The following is a 12,415-nucleotide window of genomic DNA, read 5'->3' as shown; positions in this document are numbered from 1 at the left end:
TAATTCAAATTAATTATTTGAAATTATTTCCATAATAGGAAGCCTCAGTAATTAATTATGTGGTCCCTCCAATGCCCATATTTAACTAGAACTTAGAATCCTAATTCTAAAGGGAAAAAGGGAGAGACGCTAGTTTTCTTACGTGTATTTTTCGGTTGAAGAAAAATAACGTGTGTTTGGTTCTCCTCTTTGGGCTGTGAAAAAATGTCTATAATTAGGGATTCTTCTAGCCCTAGATTGATTAGTTTTCTATTCATACTTGCCCACCCAAGTATTGAGAGAGTTCAGATGTGAACTTGGGATCACTGTAGAAGACCATAGTTGTTGTCTATCTTGTGGATTCGCTTGAAGGTCCGTCTAACTTGGGGATTCGTTTGAAGGTATCTGCTCACGCTTCAAGAGGTATTTATCGAATTAAATTCAACAAGTTTATGTGTTCTAGCATGATTATGTGTTCTAGCATAAACGGTATTGATTATCTATTATTCATGTAAGCCATAAGATTCTAGTATGCTTTCGCTGTGCATATAATTTTCCATCACTAACTACTTACTACTTTATGAAGTCTCCGAATGAGGAGGACTCACCAATTGTTGATGAAAAAAATTGCAACCCGCCTAGCCATGAGTGTGAGAGAGAACATCTGAATTTACATCATACTCCCTCTGTCCCTAATTACTTGTCCACTTTTGAATTGACACACCTATTAAGAAAACAATAATTGATACAGTAAGTTTATCATTTTACCCCTATTAATTATGAAGTGGATGAATAAAAAACTTAATATATTCAAGTTCACAGGAATACTCCTATTAATTATAAAGTGGATGAATAAAAAAATTAGGATATTCAAGAAGTTCACATGAATACATGAGGAATTCCAACAATCCTTTTGGGAAAAATAACTTTTACCAAAGATCAACAACACAAAAGAATTCACAAGTCACAACCTCCGTTGTTCAAGAATTGAACTAAAATCAAGAACTACGTTAGAACTCTTTGAATACAACAATTTCGTGGATAATTTCAGATGTATGGTATAGTGTATGCACAGAATGACAACATTTTAAACCACCCAACTTTAGTTTTAGTTTTAGTTTAAGCAACTAAGCTTTAGTTTCTCATCCCAAAATTGCTGATGAGATAATTGCGATTTGGAAAATAATGTTTCATCTGAAATGCAATCAAACTTTTCAACTAATTTGCAATCTTAACTAATTGATGATTACTGTTGAGTTGAACTGAAGGTGTTCTTGTTTGTAGTTATGTACAATCAGATAAAGCTTCAAAATCTGGTACATTACAATTATTAGACTATGGTGACACAAAAGAATTCTGAAGATATTCGTCTTGATTTTCTAATTTGTGTAGACATACACGTACTACTTAGCATCCTATGTGGCAATTTGCATCCTACGTGACATTCTACATGTATTATGCCATGTAGGATGCGTGTCTCCACTTGTTCAACTTCATACACATTTAAGTGTCTACTTGTGCACACCCAAATTAGACGTTATAGTTGTTAGATGATATCAAATTAACCGGCATATTTATGTATTACGCCTTTGGAAAATTTAAAGTTTGGACTTCCAGACATGTTAACATTTTAATGTAGGCAATATATTGTGATCAAAAGTAGTCAAAATAGTGTTGTAAAAAAGTTGTTAAAATAAACTGATTACAAATTATAGGTATCGTGAAATTCTTGATTATAACCTAAGATCCACACATTCAATCTTCATTTTCTTTATAGCCATTTCAAAAGCCATGGAACTTTTTCCAGAAAAAATTTCAGGTGCTGTATTTGTAGCTGGTCTAATTAGCCTGGTCCAAATATCAATGCAAGCACTGTCTACATTGAGGTACCAAATTTCCATATTTCGATATTTAGCCATGAGATAATATGTTATGTAATGCAGTGGTATCTAAATATACTTCGTTATAGTTATGCAATGCAGTAGTATCGAAACTTGATAATCGTGTTATATACCATAATGGGACTTCGAATCCTCCAACCTTCATTTTAGGTCCGAAGTACTTAGCAAGTAATGTTTACCAACAGAGCCCAATTGAGGTAATACAAATTACATATTTATTCAAGTACTTGATTGCAACTTGAAACTGATGTAAAATTGGTTTATTTTTCTTTCTTGGTGTTAGGATTTGGCGTTGGCCACTACACTAGTAAGGGAAATATTTTTTTACAGTGTGGAGGATGTTTCTAACGAGATAATTCTTTCGAGGAAAAGATATGGATCAATTAGGCGAGCGCTTGTTGTTACTCCAGAAGATAAACTTCTAAAAAAAGAATTTCAACAATTGATGATTGAAAGAAATCCACCTGATGAAGTGAAAGAGATCCAAGGCGCTGACCATATGGTCATGATGTCTAAACCCTATGAACTTTTTAAATTTCTTCTGAGATTTGCTCATAAGTGACTAATTCATGTATCTGTTGCATATTTATGACGATCTAAGTTCTTTCATGAAAGTTGTTTTCTTTCAGTGTAATATTAGTGTTTGGAATTGCATCAATAAACGACTTATATTTCCAGTAATTCCATAGTATTGTTGATTTAGTTCAATTTTGTGTATTATCATTAGCATTAGGGCATTTCTTTTTAGCTTAAATACATAGTTTATTTGGATTGAATAATTATTTTTTTCTTTACAAATAAATAAGTACACTTTAAAATTAAATTCAAATCAAAGCTTCATTTTAGGCTTCAAGCCCAAATTCATGTCCTGCATCAAAAGATCACGACTTGACATTCCTATCAAATTCCAGACTAATAAGGTGATGTCACATGCTCAAATGATATAACAATTTCAGTCAAATTCAAGAGCCAGTCAAAAGCCACCAAGTGTCTAAAATAACATGTCTTAGTCAATTACAAGCAACCTTATCTATTCCCTACAATTATAAATAGAGCAGTTACAAATTATCCCCTTAAAAGTGGTAACTCCTTTTGAAATATTTTTGAACTCATAACTTATTTAGACATCAAAGTTTCTCTTTTCTCAATGTAAAAACTGATATTTTTGGGAATACTTTGTTCCCTTATACTCTTACTCAATTCATACTTGTAAACTCTTTCTAAAAAAATATCAAAATCATATTGTGAATGATCATTGATGACTCGGAAAGTCATACTGCATAAATATTGATGGTATATCTAGATACCATACTGCTTAAACATTATTGACATACTCGATTGTCATACTAATCATGTTTTAAAAACTCTTTTTCTTAAAACTCATCTTTACTTTCTCAAAAACTCAGTTTAAGATAAAAATGTTGGCTTTAAAAGATTCTCAAAATTTATGACTCAAAATAGGATTCATGCTGAAATATAGACATGAACAACTCAACTCAAGGATCTCAGTAACGATATAGAAAAACTAAATACTCAGAACTTAACGGTACTACTCATCTCAAGAATACTCAATTTATAGGGTTCATGCTGAAATATAGACATGAACAAATCAACTCAAGAATCTTAGTAACAATATAGAAAAACTCAATACTCAAAACTCAACGGTACTACTCATCTCAAGAATACTCAATTTATAGGGTTCATGCTGAAATATAGACATGAACAAATCAACTCAAGAATCTTAATGCATAACATATATCAATTCAATAATTAGGAATATAATTTCAAAAAGAATGAGGAACTCAAAAACTCAAATCTCATCTCAAGAATACTCAAATCTAAGGATAGAATCCTAGATTACTCTTTTACTGATTTGAAAGTAGATGTAGGGGGTGAGGACAAACTATTCCAACAGTATGAAAGTCTTACATACCTGGAAGAACAAGGTTTTTGAAGAATCTTGAAGAGAAACTTGACTAGAAGCCTTGAAACCCTATCTTGAAGGAGAACAATCAAGAAAATCTTTCTTGAGATACTTAAAATAGTTTCTTGAAATCTCTATGACCAAGAATTATGATTTTCATTAGTGATTCATAATTGTATGGAGGAATTTGAGTTGGAAAGAATGAAATTCTTGGTGAAAAACTTACCTTGAAGGAGAATCTTGGAAAAGATTGAAAAAATCTTGAATGGAGTCTTTTACTTTGATTTTTCCTTAGGGTTTAAGAGAGAAGAGACTGAGGGATTAAGGGATGAAAATCTGATTGTTTTGGGCCTTTAATTAGTTAAGTAAATCGTTTAGGGTTTTGTTAGAGGTAAAACGACAAAAAATGACCCTTTTTAATGTTTTTCCGTTGGTTAATTCGTCACAACACTGTAGCAGATTACTAAAATGGTCATAACTTTTTACTCGGAACTCGGATTGTTGCGAAATTGGTGGAGTTAGAAAGAATATTCAACTACCTTTAATTTGATGGTAATGGGTCACATAACTCTTTACATTCTAAGAGATATGGTCGTTTGAAGTTGACTCAAGTAGAATCTTACATCAAAACTTAATCGGTAATGAAACTCTTAACTCAACTTTGTGCTAGGAGATTCTAGTGACCTTAATTAATATCCAAATTCATTCCCACACTAAATAATTGAACTTTACACATATGGAAAATTTAAGAATCACCCAGTACAATCTTATTCACAAATGAAGAATGGTTCGAGTCTTAACTTTGAAATTTTTGGGGTGTTACAATATCTCCTCCTTGGGATCATTCATCCTCGAATGACGACTGGACCGAGAATTGAAAAGAAAAGAGTTACTCTTACTATCTTTCTGACTTTTGAACTTGCCTACTAACATAGGCAGAACTGATTCATACTATGAGCTTTGAACTGTCTATAACACATAAGTCAAGAACGATATTGTTTTGAACATATAGTCATACTCTATCTAAAGCTATCTTACATGAATCAAAGGAATCTAGGCATGGGGTAAGAATACGACTATTATGCCTTAAGCAATACAACTGCTAGCTTTCAAGCACTAGCAACACCTCTAAACCATTCCCTTCTTAATGAATATCACACCTCATTAGCTGCAACTTAGAACTCCTACAAGAATTTATGACTACTCTTACCAAGGTCTAAGTTAAATTGTCTGCTCTTATTGTGTTCAAGCTTAATCTCTAAATCACAAGATGCTAATCATGAGATGTTTATACTTATCTAAACCACAAGATTCAGGTTCTATACCTCTATAGGGAATCTCATCCCAAGAATACTTCTCCTTATAGCTGTCTTCAACCAACCTTGAGCTCATATAAAAAAAACACCTAATGCATCATGCATTTGTCCACATGTTAACAACACCACATTCAAGACTAATATTATAACCACTCCATGGACTCCGCCTAACTATTCTTTCTATGAATTGCTCATCATCTCTACCAACTTAAATTTCATGCATTACTACTAGAAACTGACTAATTGCTCTCATTGAACTATTACTCATAGTAAAACCTCATCCTCTTCTTCCTCCATATTTATAACCTTAGATGGAAGAAAAAGACCACCACTACCACAATAAGAAACATAAAACCTCTCCTTCTATCATTACTTAACTACTATCGACAACATCGCTATCAAAACTGAAAAGGATCACTGAAAGAGCTTTAGAGAGAAAGATAATAAGCATGATTCATTCGAGAAATCTGATGTAAGAATATGAATGACGTAACATTATGTTGCTAGCCTTTGAGACTAAATTATGAATTTACGAGAGTGAGCATATTATGAGACATAAGTGCTTATATGAATAGGTTCATATCATGGGGCTGATATCTATAACTTTATGGAGTAAGATTGAGATCAATGGGAAAAAAGTTTTGCTCCTCATTCTGGAAACGGAGCATAAATGTGAATCTCTCTGAAGTGTATAAGCATAGGTCATAGACACAATTCTAATATTAGGAATATCAACAAGATGTTGTAATAACTTCACTTAAGAAATACGCAAGATTATGAACGGATTGATATATTTCTAAAACTATTTATGAAAACATCACTATCTCATCCTCAACACTTGACTTGGTTTCTCATCTTATCATTTCCCCCCTAGGTTTGAAACTAACACTTTAAAGATATTGATCTATTCCATCATCTCCAAACTAGTATATATTTCCTTTTTATTTACTCAGAAGATGCTAACTCTCCATGCACATGCACCAAGATTCCTTCTAAGTCTTCTTTCTCAGATGCTTCTCTTAAACTTGTCTCATTGGCTTATAAGGCTTCTTCATTTGACTCTTAAGGGGAAAAAATGCTTACATCAGCCTATTCTACATAAATAGCTCAAATATACTATCTAGGCACACATGAAAAATCATTAACTTAATCGGAACCTCGTCTGAATACATACGATCTCGGGTACACCTTTTAATGCTCTTGTTAATCTAATGACTTAGCCACACTACCTTGATCTCATCTAAGAGTCAAAATCTCGCACTTGTACCACTCACATTCATTGCAACTAACATCTTAATTCCTCACCTACTCTATGTCAAGTCTACCAGATCAGATCTCAAAACTAACATTATCACCCTCATGTTGCCATTCTTGTGATCACGACACTCATTTCCAATTCAAGCCTAGTGTCTATTACATAACACATATATCAATATAATTGCTTGCTTACTAGACTAACTTACAACTACTAGATACAAATTACGGAACACTCGCCCACTAAAACCTCATGACAAGTAGTCAATCTTTATCTCTCAGTCTTCATACTTACAATTTACCGTCACACTGCCTTTCACAACTTAAGTACTATGTACCCATTCGCTATACATCATTGCCTAATTAGTTTTGTAACCCTCTGAATATTATGGGCTTTCCCTTAGAATCATAAGCCTAGTTTAGAGCTATCACATCATGAATACTCTACTATTTTATTCCACACCTATACTTGGCCTTCACTAACACAATGTTACATTGACATAAGTTCTCTTCTAGTTAAAGTATACTCTAACTCATCCTGACTAGTAACTAATTCTTTACCTCTTATAATGAAATCTACACAAACTCATCACTTATTAGTCTACCCATAAGGAAATACTTATAAGTAATAACTTACTGGGTGCATGACTACGATAACATAATTTGCCTCATCACTATCTCCCTTTGTCAGATTACTAAACCTTTCCATGCTTTCCTCTAACTACTACTACTACTACTACTACTACTACTACTACTACTACTACTACTACTACTACTACTACTACTACTACTACTACTACTACTACTACTACTACTACTACTACTTATATTATAACTCATACTATCTCATCGGGTGAAAACACTACCCAAGCTCCACAACACCTCCTCATAAGGATCTCAACTGAAACAAAGTTTAGAAAAGAGAGTACATCTCACTTTTAGCTCAAGCGCACAATTCATATGAATATGAGTGCATTCTTTCGAATCTGACACTTAAACTCACTCAGAAGCTTCTCCCAATCCCCTTTACAGTCTCATGACTTTCTCAAGAATTTTTCTAAGAGTAACTCATTGATAAGGGTCTGACTTTGATTTTAAATTACCTTAAGTATGAGGGGTAGTTGAATGAATATGAAAAAAGTACGAGTTAGAATAAATTCCTTATGGCTCAATTCTACTGCACGATTTTGATTATGAAAGAAGGGAAACTTTTCTTAAATGTATGTAGTCTCTCATTTATAAAAGTGGGGCCCTCACAACCATAAATAAGGTCATATTTTACATGGCTTCATAGATACCCTAAAACACTTGAACTCTGTGCTCTGATACCAAGTTTGTCACGATCCGAGCCTATACCCTGGACGTGGCAGACACTCGAGAACCATTGCTGGCCCCCAAGCGAACCCTCATCCTGGCTGTCTACAAGTGGAAGACTAACTCAAGCATACATAAGCATCAAATTGAAAGAAACATTTAAAAATAGTTTACTGAATCTCAAAACTTCACTAAATATACCAAGTATGAAACATAAGCTTCAAATAAAATATCTAAAACGGAAAGACTCTTTAAAATTGTCTATCTATGAAGCCTCTACTATGTATAGACGAGTGTCGGGACAAGATCCACGAGTTCTCAAAATTCTACTTATACTAACAACTCATAAAACTGGAGTCCTCCGAAAGCAAATAGACCTCACTCTAAAGTTGACAAGCGGATGAAGTGATCTCAACAAACTCTTGTTGAGGATCCTAAGAACCTGTATCTGCGTCATTAAAAGATGCAGGTCGAATGATATCAGTACATTGAATGTACGAGTATGTAATATAGCTAAATAACAAATAATTGAACGATTGTAATAGTTATAGATATATACTCAACTGAATGTAAAGAAATAAAGAAGTGAAATCATTAAAACTTTACAAAAATACTTACTCATCTCTGAACTCAACATATTAAATGATGTAATAAAAATACAGTTTTAACTCTATTTGGGAGATTCTCTAACCGACAACCATCACTATGAGCTACGTGATGATACAACGTCTCACTCACGCTGCCAGAACTGTCCTATACCTTGCCGAGGTATAAAACACCTCAACTAAGTGGATCCACTAAGCTATGCTTAAAAGCAATAAGGAATCATCTAAAAAGTTTGATTCTTTACGCATGTTGACTTACATAGTTTATGAGGATTTTGAGTTTTCTGAACTCATCCCCATATCGGTGCTAAATACTACTCCCAATAATATATATATATATATATATATAACTCATGCTCATATGTTTTAAAACACAACTCTTCCTTAATTTGAGATAATTACTCAAACTAGCATCTTAAAAGATGTAACTCCTCTTGAAATATCTTTGAACTCATAACTCATTTAGAAATCAAAGTTTCTCTTTTCTCAATGTAAAAACTGATATCTTTGAGAATACTTAGTTCCCTTATACTCTTACTCAATTCATACTTGAAAACTCTTTCTAAAAAATATATCAAAATCATATTGTGATATGATCATTAATGACTCGGGAATTCATACTGTATAAACATTGATGGTATATCTGGATACCATAATGCTTAAACATTGATGAAATACTCGATTGTCATACTAATCATGTTTTAGAAACTCTTTCTCTTAAAACTCATCTTTACTTTCTCAAAAACTCAGTTTAAGACAAAAGTGTTGGCTTTAAAAGATTCTCGAAATTTATGACTCAAAATAGGGTTCATGCTGAAATATAGACATGAACAACTCAACTCAAGGATCTCAGTAACAATATAGAAAAACTTAATACTCAAAACTCAATGGTACTACTCATCTCAAGAATACTCAATTTATAGGGTTCATGCTGAAATATATACATGAACAAATCAACTCAAGAATCTTAGTAACAAATATAGAAAAACTCAATACTCAGAACTCAACGGTACTACTCATCTCAAGAATACTCAATATATAGGGTTCATGCTGAAATATAGACATGAACAAATCAACTCAAGAATCTTAATGCATAACATATATCAATTCAATAATTAGGAATATAATTTCAAAAAGAATGAAGAACTCAAGAACTCAAATCTCATCTCAAGAATACTCAAATCTAGGGATAGAATCCTAAATTACTCTTTTACTGATTTGAAAGTAGATGTAGGGCGTGAGGACAAACTAGTCCAACACTATGATAGCCTTACATACCTGAAAGAATAAGGTTTTTGAAGAATATAGAAGAAGAACTTGACTAGAAGCCTTGAAACCCTAGCTTGAAGGAGAACAATCAAGAAAACCTTTCTTGAGATTCTTGAATTAGTTTCTTGAAATATCTATGGCCAAGAATTATGATTTTCATTAGTGATTCATAATTGTATGGAGGAATTTGAGTTGGGAAGAATGGAATTCTTGGAAAAAAACTTACCTTGAAGAGGAATCTTGAAAAAGGTTGAAAGAATCTTCAATGGAGTCTTCTACTTTGATTTTTCCTTAGGGTTTTGCCTTAGAGTTTGAGAGAGAAGAGAATGAGGGATTAAGGGATGAAAATATGATTGTTTTGGGACTTTAATTAGTTCAAAATTTTGTTTAGGATTTTCTTAGAGGTAAAAAGACAAAAACAACCTTTTTTAATGTTTTCACGTCGGCTAATTCGTCACTGCACTGTAGCAGATTACTAAAATTGTCATAACATTTTACTCAAAACTCAGATTGTTGTGAAATTGGTGGTGTAGGAAAGAAGATTCAACTTAAACGATTGAGATGCCTTTAATAGAGAGGTTTCACTTAAACAGTCATAACTTTTTACTTCAAGCTCAAAATTAAAGAAAACTTGACGGCGTTGGAAAGAGAACTCAAAGACCTTTAATTTGATAGGCCGTGGACCACCTAACTCCTTATGTTCTAAATGATATGCTCGATTGAAGCTGACCCAAATGAAAAACTAATAGATGACTTGCACGAGCCTTTCTTTAGTTCTTTTCGAAACCCGAGGTATTACGCATGCACCATGTGAGCTTATATTTTTTAACTTATAATCGAGTTTGAAAGACTGTCATATACCTTGTTTATAGAACTTGTCTGTCTAACGAGGATCCACTATTGAGCCTCTTGGACTAAAGAAACTTACTGACTAGTGGTGTGCTCAAATTCTATGATGTATGTAGTTATGAAACTTGAATTTTCTGAACTCATATTCTATCGGTGATAAATAATTCTCCTAAAATAGTATGTGTCTACTTATATGATCATAAATAGATAATTCATCTATTTGTCTGAATCAAGTATTAGCCTTTCTTCAAAAATTATCTTTCAAATAAAACTGTACTAAAATTGAAAACTACATATATATTTATTTAGTACTTGTCAAGTTTATGCTTGACATCATCAAGATCAAAGAAAATAGTAGAATCATGGTAAGCTTTTGCTCAAATCTTGAGATTGGGAAACACTTGAAAATAATTCATGTGTATTTGCTTTAACATGAACAATAGTTTGGAGGGATACAAGGCTAAATACACCAATAATAGTGTTATTAGATGGTTCCCTTCTCCTACCGGACTACTAAAATACAACACAGATGAGACTTCTAAGGGAAATACTGGGCCTAGCATTGCAGCGTTTTGCATTAGAGATCAGAATAAAAAAAAATTGGTTGCTAAAGGTGTTAAAATGTTTGATTCTACTAATTTAGTGGCAGAAGCAAAAACTATTAGAAATAGATTGATATTTTGTAAGGAAAATAGATTGACTAATGTACTAGTAGAGACAGATTCTCTAGCAATGGTTAGTATCAAAGAAGGAATGTGGGAAGTTCCTTGGAGTTTGAGTTTGGAGGTAAATACTATTAATGAGCTAATGAGGATTGTCTTAGCAAGAATATAACATTTCCTCCGAAAAGAAAATATTCTTTCTAATCTTTTTAACTAACTTGATTTTTGTTTTTACAGGTGACTTTCGATAATATAATCAATTTCAGGAATTACCAAGTGAAGTCAAAAGAATCATTAATCTAGAAAAAATTGGCACTCCTCATATAAGAAGAAGACCCTCAAATTAACTAGCAATTCATCAATATTTTTTATTTTATTTGATGCGGGTTTTTAATTATATGAAAGGAAGTTGTTAGTAAACAGTATACATTTCTCTTGAATGCGAATAACAAAGTCTGAAAAAATATTTTATGATTAGAGCATTATGCATCCGATGAGAGTTTAATTTTGGGGTGTCCTTTTGATGCTAAATCAAGATTTGGCTAAGTAAATATAGTAAGTTTCAACTGTCTTGAAGACGTTCCTTCTTCCCTTGTATCAAATGTACATAACATATTAAATCTTAATTTTGAGGTTTTGACCTAGAATTTAAGTTTTAGATAATGGTATTAATATCTTTTGAGATTCAATCCATCAAAAGCTAGATAACGAGGCATAATCAGATCTTGAGATCTAAGTTCAGTTTCATGGTAATGGAGGAGAGAGGTTTGGTTCTTAAGCATCGTTAGGATTATTGATGAAAATGAAGAGGCAATAAAGGTCACTTTCTGCATTTTGATAATATTGACATGCTTTTTTCAGGCTCATTCATGAATTTATGCCTTTTCACCAATTTATGATGAAGTCGAAATGGATGTACAGATTCAAGAGATCAACTACAAACAACAAAGAGACAAAATTATTAGCGGAAAAAAGAAGAAGTGAAAAACAAAAGTCTGGTTAGTTCTTCACCTATTTTTTCATCTATGATCGGAGCAGTTGTGCCTCTTGAAGAATAATATTTGAGATGAGTTAGTGGTTAAATTGTTAATTATCAATGGAGATGTGATCTAGATGAAGTATGAAAAGGACAACTCTTTCATTTTCTTCTTTCCATTTTTAGCTTCGTTGTTCTAGATAATCATTCTTTTTATTTTTTATTTTCTCTTTATTTTTTTGTTTGTTATTTTCATTCTTTTCTTACTTTATCGATTGGTCCTGATCATTTGATGTAAAAAAAAAAACAATAGTCATATTAACATAAGAAAATTAAATTTTCAAGAAGTATGTCTAACTAGGTGTG

General features: G+C 32.5%; 1 long non-coding RNA gene across 1 annotated transcript; it reads left to right on the top strand.

Moving 5' to 3' along the window:
- Positions 1 to 1,819: 1,819 nt before the first annotated feature.
- Positions 1,820 to 2,246, top strand: LOC102582341 (uncharacterized). The gene is made up of 3 exons (XR_368299.2): positions 1,820 to 1,865; positions 1,949 to 2,077; positions 2,164 to 2,246. It is a non-coding gene; the product is annotated as an uncharacterized lncRNA (long non-coding RNA).
- The last annotated feature ends 10,169 nt before the right edge of the window (positions 2,247 to 12,415 follow it).

Source organism: Solanum tuberosum, unplaced genomic scaffold (assembly GCF_000226075.1).
Source record: "Solanum tuberosum cultivar DM 1-3 516 R44 unplaced genomic scaffold, SolTub_3.0 scf00307, whole genome shotgun sequence".
In the NCBI taxonomy this organism is placed as follows: Eukaryota; Viridiplantae; Streptophyta; class Magnoliopsida; order Solanales; family Solanaceae; genus Solanum; species Solanum tuberosum.
This window is presented reverse-complemented; position numbering and strand designations above follow the sequence as displayed.